Source organism: Marmota flaviventris, chromosome 13, assembly GCF_047511675.1.
Source record: "Marmota flaviventris isolate mMarFla1 chromosome 13, mMarFla1.hap1, whole genome shotgun sequence".
NCBI lineage: Eukaryota > Metazoa > Chordata > Mammalia > Rodentia > Sciuridae > Marmota > Marmota flaviventris.
Genome location: NC_092510.1, coordinates 16,281,035 through 16,289,308, shown reverse-complemented (window position 1 = coordinate 16,289,308; position 8,274 = coordinate 16,281,035). Strand labels below are relative to the sequence as shown.

Here is an 8,274-nt window from a genome sequence, read left to right as displayed (position 1 = left end):
TTAGAGCGTTTCCTTATGTCAAGGAACATACATATTAACTTGTTTAAACACAGCACTGGGCTGTCACTCTGTTTGTCAAAAGCAGAGGAAAGAGAATCTAGTGCTTACCAAACCCATCCAGATGATAACTTCACGCTTTCTCTCTTCCTGGCAAACAGCTCAGAACACCATCCAATTAAACCTTATATCATCAGAGAAAAGAAGAACCACCAAAGGGGAACAAGAAAGGGAAAGACCACTTCCCAATTGGCAAAAAACGGTACAGTCAAAGCAGGATTTGTAAATGCCTTGCCCAAGGCCCCACAAAAGTGCAGAGCTGGGATGAGAATCAAAAATGCTGACTTTTTTCTCCTAAGAACGAATTATTTATATAATGCTTAAACAACTACGAAGGGTTCTTAGTATGTTTTCTTACTGAATCCTCACTAGTGTGCTGGTCATTTATTTATAATATCCTCATTTTATGAAAGAGAAGTACAAGCCTCAGAGACATGAAGTGACCTACCCAAATGGCTACATCAGAAACAGAACTGGAGCACGATGCCCCTGGCTCAAGCCTCCCAGGCAAATAGAACTACTCAGAGCCATGCGGCTGTGTCTTAGCACACTGTGTCTTTTTTGCACCAAATACTTGAGTTTCAGCAGGAAGCTAAAACTGGAGAGGGGTAATTATCTCATTCTCTGACTGTCAACAGCAATGAGCCACTGTGTGTTTCTACCTGGCAGGAGAAGGGAAGGGAGGCTGTTCTCTCATTTACAAAATATGGTAGCAAGATATGTGATTATGTTAGGAACCCTTGTGGGGGCTTCTGGGTAGAACAAAAAAAACAGAGCCTGCTTTGCCTGCTGTCTGGTGCTTCTTCAATCGTATGAGCTGCTGCACCTTCTGCCTAGCTAATGCTCCTAGGCAAACTTTTGGTTGTGACTGTCCCATCTCCTCATCTTCTATCCCTTACTCCCACAGGCATCCTTGTCCTCATGGATCCCCTTCTACTGGGAAATCACTTCCTCCCTTTAACTCTACATAAGCCTTGGGGTGTGGTGGGAGAGAACAAGAATTCAAAGCAATGTCTCATCCAACAGGTCACAATGTGGCTTTTTCCAGACTGCCCTTCACATACACACAGGGGCCAGCAGAGCCTAAATGTGGCAGTGTCCATTCCTCAGCCTTGATGAGAGGTTGAGCCTTTCAAGATCTGGGCACTGCCCGTGATTCTGGCTTCATCCACATACACCTGATGCCAGCCATACCTAACAGATACTTTTGTTATGGGCTTTATTGTACCAGCCCCAAATTAATAAGCTAAGTCCTAACACCCAGTACTTCACAACAAGGCCTTTAAGGAGATAATCAAGGTAGAATGAGGTCACATAGGTGGGCCCTAATTCAATCTGACTGGTGTCCTTAGAAGAATAGATTAGGACAGCAGGAATGTGTGCATACAGAAAAAAGACCATGTGAGGATGCAGAAATACGGCAGTCATCAATAAGCCAAGGAACAGGGTTCTGAAGAAACCAAAGCTGCTGATACCGTGATCTTGATCTTCTAGCTTCCAGAACTATAGAAGATTAACTTCTGTTTTTTAAGCCATTGCCTCTAATGGTATTTTATTATATCAGTCCAAGAAAACTAATATATCTCTCATTCTTTTTATTTCATACCTACTGAGCCCTCTGCTGGGTATATCCATCCCTTGACAATTGGCCTGGCATATACTTCATCTCTAGTGTTCAATTCAGATGCCAGGTTTCCTCATCCAAGGGGCCTGAACAGATAACCAGGGGTCCCACACAGTTCATCTATGGTTACATGAGGGCTATGACATCTGCACTTAATCAGATGGCTTGTCTCTTTATTGACAGTGAGTTCCATGGAAAAGGGACGTCTCCAACTCATCCCTGAAGCCTAGCACAATGCCCAGTTAAAAAGAAGACAATTAATATTTGATGAGGGAATTTTAAAAACAACAATAGTAACAATAGGGACTCAGATTTACTGATTGTTTGATATGTGCTAGACTCTATTCTTAGTATTACAATAGTGCACATAACCAACTTTATCCTCCCTAAAACTACATGAAGTAGATAATTTTGTTATCTTCATTTTACTACTAAGGACCAAAGCATACCAAGCAAATTTGCCCAAGGTTATACAGAACCAGGGGTTTAAAACCAGTCATCTGGCTTCAGAGTCTACATTCTTAAGAAAATATCTTCTGAGGAGAAAGAAAAGGAAGAAGATAGGAATGGAACAAAAGAAGAAATCACTAACTGTGTAAACTTGGACAAGATACTTAAATTCTTTGAAACTCAGTCTCATCCACCTATCTCAGGAAAGGCTCAAGCGAGATAATAAACATGAAAGCATGATAATGGCAGAGCACTGCAGAACCACACAGGCTTTATTTCCAGTGGCCAGAAAACAATCGAGTAACCTTACAGGTCTGTGAGATGAAGGTTGGATTTGTGGATGGTGACATTTTGCATAGTGGGTAATCTTGAGGAGATAAATTTCAAGACAGAGAAGAATGGAGTAGACAAAGAGAAGAGTTGAATGAAATGCCTCCCTGCCTCCCACAAGGGACTGGAAGTAGTGCCACCATTTTGGAGAAATCTGGTGGCACCAGTCTCCTTATCACATATGTGCATGCAACTCTATGGGACTGTGCATTCCAGATGCCTGTCCTAGAGGGTCTCTGCCCTTGGTTCAGAAATCACAGATTGATGACAGCCTGATAGTCCTGCAAATCAATGTCATATTCAAATTTCAGTTTAGTAGGCCAATGTATTGGACCTAATACTTAGAGTTAAGGTCCAAATGGAGTGTAAAGATTTCCTGTTCTGTTTATAACCTGTACTTCTCTGAGGTTTTTTTGGTTTGGTTTTGTTCTAAATACTGACTGCAATGGAACACCATCATATATCTCTTTTCTCCTTCAACTCAGAGATGCATTGAGCATGAAACAATAACTTAATGGGGCCTGGTGGAGAAAAGTCTGGTTGTTCTATACCTGCAAAGATACCTCTTCCTTGAAGGTTTTCAGATGACCTATTTACCTAGGCTGGGAGCAGAATAGTTAAGGAGCTTGGAGAAAATCAACTGTAAATAGAAAGGCTATGTTTAACATAATCCTTTACAGAAGACTCTATCTTCTCCAGTCCCTGTAATCAACCCTATAGTGTCAGGAGCAGTTCTTGATTATCTCCCTGTGGCATTATGTCTCACCACATAGCTGATAATAAACTGATGGATTATCAAACAAGATTACAGCTTTAGCAAATAAAATCATGTTTTGTGTTAAGAGAGAAAATGCTTACTATCCCTATCTGCCTGGCTAAATATTTACATATCACAAGCTTTCTAGGGTCCCTGTTCTTTCAAATCAGATTTAAAAAAAAAAAAAAAAAAAAAAAAAAAAAACAACAACTGGCAGAGGCTAAGTTAACAAAAAAGGAACATCCTGTGCTTCTGACACTCAACTAAATGCCTCTCTGGGGGAAAAAAAAAACAGGTAGTGCCTAAGATGTAGAACTATATCAATTCAAGGTCTCAGGTGCCAGGGAGATCAACGGGTTCATGTGACAAAAGACAAAGTTGACTGTGTTAGGGGAGGCTGACTTTTAAAAGGAACACAAATGAAAGATAATAGAAACCTAAAACTTGCATGTAGCTGGAGTGTGTGCATGCAAGAAGGGGATTAAGGGACTTATATAAAGTCTCATGCTGATCTGCTGCTTTATACTTTTCAAAGCTCTTTTTCCTTCATCACCTATACCCACCCACCCCCACTTTACAGCTGACACAGAGCGAAGCCTAGAGGTTATAGGACTTGTCAAAGATCCTGGAAGACAGGCCTCAAATCTAAATCTTTCCATTCTTAGTGCAACCCCTTCTGTGTCACCTGTCTGCTCTAACTCAGGAAAATGCTACTACAGAGGAGTTTTTGGAGTTTTGATGCTTTTTTTGTTGTTGTTTTTAAAGAATTTTCATGCACAACATTCAAATTGGCAGGATCTGAAGTTAAATTTGGTATAAGAGTTGTGGAAAAGAAAAGGATGTAACTGAAAATAAGGAGTGAGCATGTAAAATGCCTGATTCTTTTTTTTTTTTTTTTTACTTTTTAAATTGCATATTATTTTTACATTGAGAAGTCTCACTAGAATTCTTGTACAAATTTAAAAACAATTACATAGGCAGGTACAGAATTAATGAATAGTTCTGGGATTTGTTCAACAGACAAAGCACACCTAGAGAACATAAAAATTATTTATTCAACTTAATCCAGCCAGTATTGAGATAGTCCGCTATATTAAAAACAAGACATTTGAAAAAATTATAGCAGAATTAGCAAGGCAGTGACTAAGTCACTAAGTTTAATTTTATATTCTTCATAGTCATTTGATAATCATGTAATGATGAACAATATTTTCAGCCACTTAAATGGAGATAACTTCTGCAAAGAATAGATTTCTAATAGTTGTTGAATTTTATAAAAGAGGTTTAAAACATTAAAGTTTCTGGAAATAACAAAAAAGCAATATGAAAATAAACTAGAAAACAAAATATACCCATCCATCTCAAAAGGCCACATCATCTCTTGAATTTGTACTCTGCTGCCTTTCCTTTACCTTTTCATTCTCTTTTTCCTAGAGTGTAAAAACAATAGCAATTAATAAACTACTTTTTAGGGTGTATTTTGTGCTGAAAGTGCCTCTGTTCCCTTCTCAGTTAATTGCAGATAGTCTTCTAAGTATTATCTGCATTTCAGTATGAAGAGAACTGTGGGGAAGAAAAGTTAAGTTACCTGGCAAAGGTCATATGCAGTTATGAAAAGCTGAATTAGGATCTGAACTCAGGTCCATCCAACCTTCAGTTTGCCTACGTTCTTTGTTGCTTCATGGCAGGGCAGGCCACCTTCCCGGAACAACTGGCACATGGTATTTCTTAAGCTAAGGCTCTATAAGTGTTCCATTCCAGGTCTAGAGGTCACTCTGGTCCCCAGGCACTTGTAGTTCCTTCTGCATAGCCTTAGAAACGCCTCCCTCCTGCCCTCAAAGGATTATAGTTGTTGCTTCTCTGGCCCTCCAGGGCCTTGATGCCAATAAACCCAAGAAGTTATTCCCCATCTTGGGCATTAAAGGAGTAAATAGGGAACTGTGTGCTTGCGTAACATTAATAAATGCTGCCTAGAAGCTGTTCTGTATAACAAAACTATGCAGGAAATGTCTACTTAATATATCTTTTCATATTGAAAATTAAAGAAAAGCCAATATATTTTATAATTACAGCTATATAACCTAAGATTTTGTATATAGTCATAGATTTTATATTTCCCCTTCAGAATGGTAGCAAGTGTTCTTAATAAGACTCACTCAGTCAAATCTTCTTTTCTCCCCAAATAATTACAACTTTTAACATTCAACATCCATTCACATAAATGCCATACAACTCAAAATTAAGACATTTATACTACAGAATGACACCAGTCTTTAATTACTAAAATTAACAAACATTATTACAATCTAACATAGCTCAACCTATATATGCTACACTCCTAAAGAAAGTGGCCACTTATCAGTAAGAAACATTTACTATTATCATGCATTAGATACTGTGAACAAAATAATAATAAATAAATAGGGTTTTTATAACTACCTTTAAAAATGAATTTTAGCTAGTGAAAATAATTGAAAGACTATTCAGATTGCTGGACATTAAGATGGCCACTCTATTGAAAATGACTTAAAATAAATAATTACTTTTGAAAAGTGAACACAAAACTACTTAAACAATGATTATTAAGGTGCTAGCCTCAAATATGACAAGCAATTAAAATCTAAAAACATTAGTATTGGTTTTCTATAATAAACTGACAGAGTCAAAAACAGTGACCTCAATATTTACTCAGGACTTGTTTTCGTAATTATCTCCTCATTGACTGATATTAAAGCAAAGAGTTCAAGGCCTCACCTTGGTATACTCACTGCTGTTTTTCTATCTGCTGACACTAAATTACAAACACCGTAAGAGCTAGGACCAACTCTCTTAGTTCACCACTGTATCCAACAGCACTCTGTATAGTGCCTGGGGCAAATATGAGGTGATCAACAAATATCTGAATCAATGAAAGAGGAGAATAAAATAATTTTGACTTTTTTGTTTTCATTTTTTTTTGCAAATCATTCTCTGTTTAACTACTATAAACTGGCAGCTCTAATTTTTACAAATATGGATTTAAAAATCTTACTCCAGAGATCAAAGGATCTGATCTCTCTCTCTCTCACACACACACACACACATCCTCACACACACAAATATATATACACACACTATAATCAAGACTACATGAGTCAAAATTACATTATGAATTATGAGATGTCAACATTGTATAAATAAAATTTAATAGTGAAAAAGTGATCTGGAAGCCCTGTGAACTTTTACCCCACACATTTGGAGGACATCACATGAGTTAAGGAAAACACAACAAAATTTCATTTGTTCAGATAATTATTTGATGTTTACATACATTTTTGGTTTGTTACTTATTCATAACTAATTTACATTTCCTCAAATTAACATGTGTTCCTGTTTCGCAAGTAATCAAATTATGTCGGTGAGAAAAATCCTCATAGTACCTTCATTAAGTTGCTGATTCTAAGAAAACACTGAACATGAACATGTACAAAAGAGGCATTAGAATAAAACAGCATGTGCATTTTTAATATTTGTACAGTCTGATCTTTACATATCTGGACAAAATATGAACAAACTCAGGTTTACCATGCTAAGATAATGGTTTAGATGACTGCCACAAAAGAAGTACACACAAAACCATGAAAACGAATCACATCCTTAGGTTCCGTGATTACTGAGAGGATTTCCCCTGCCCTAAGTGCTTTATTATATTTCTTAAAAATATAGGAGCAGCAGCTTATAACAAGTCTCCACTAGTGCATTAATGATGGAATCAAAACGACACAACAGATTCATAAGGATGAGAGGACTGCAGAACAAACAGAAGTCACAGTTTTATGCTTCTTCTTGCTCTGGATAATCTAGAATTTTGCGGTGTGCCTGACGTAAATATTGCTGCTGTTTGAAGTAAACCTTAAATGCTCCTTTTATGGCAACAAAAGCAATTCCACCCAAGATTGTCCTTTGTAAATTAGAGTTAACACTACTGAACATCAGTTTACCAACTATTGTCGCAATAGTAGGAAAGACAAGGGCTCCACACAAAATTCGGGTAGCAGAGACATGATCTGCTAAAGGATTAGCTTCGGCTGGAATTCGGGGAACAGGACAACCAATCCCTGGAAATATACTATTCAAAATTTGTAGTTTATTTGAGTATTTGCGCCATAGTCTAAGCACATAATCCTCCCAGCGAATCATCTTGCCAATATCAGCATGACAGGAATAGTAGGAAGTCCAATTAAAAGAAATAAAGGATCAGCTCTCTCCATAACATCCAGCCCTTCTTTATGGCCTACAACCTGCATCACTGTTACTGCTCCGTAAGTCACAGCTGTCCAATAGATAGAGCCAACCATTATTCCTGCTGCAGCAAATGGTCAAGCTTTTGAGATCAGTCTATCTGCAAGATCCAAGACATAAACAACTGGACCCAACTTTGGAAAAACTATTAAGTATTCAGCATTGCACTGAGGACATGCCACTCTGGCTGTACTGTTTCCTCTTTGTTTTTCATCAACCCAGCGCTGCAGACAAGCCTGATGAACCCATTTGGTAGATCCTCGGCACCTGCATGGTCTCACCCATTCAGCTGTTCTATCATCTTCATCAGTGGCAAAACAAACCCAGCAACTTCTGTCCAGCATCTGCTGTAAGGCTTGGTCCGGCATCTTCCGCGGAGCCGGCGCACTTGGCGCTCCCCAGCGGAGCCGGTCGGTGCCCGGCCCAGGGACAATAGCACTGAGAGGCGGCGGAGTAGGCCTCAGTCCCGCGGCAGCCGCGGACCCGCCACCCAGCCTCCCGGGGCGGCTCCGCGAGGCCGCTCCGCGAGGCCTGCGGCAGCGGCGCGCGGCCAGCGGGCGTCCGGAGGAGGTGGTGGGCAGCGAGGAGGAGGAGCCTGGGGCGGGGAGGCGGCGATCGCCGCCCGAGTTCCTGCCCGTGGGCCCGGGGTTCCGGTCCATGGACCGCGGGCGCCGAGTTGCTGCAGACGGAGGAGCTACCTCTGTGAGGTAAGGAAAATGCCTGATTCTTAAGAGAGAAAAATAAGTTTGGAAATAGTACACTGGTCAGTTTAAAT

General features: G+C 39.5%; 1 pseudogene; it reads right to left on the bottom strand.

Annotated features, from left to right (window-relative positions):
* Positions 1 to 5,018: 5,018 nt before the first annotated feature.
* On the bottom strand, positions 5,019 to 8,038 carry LOC139701549 (E3 ubiquitin-protein ligase MARCHF5-like; annotated as a pseudogene).
* Positions 8,039 to 8,274: the final 236 nt, after the last annotated feature.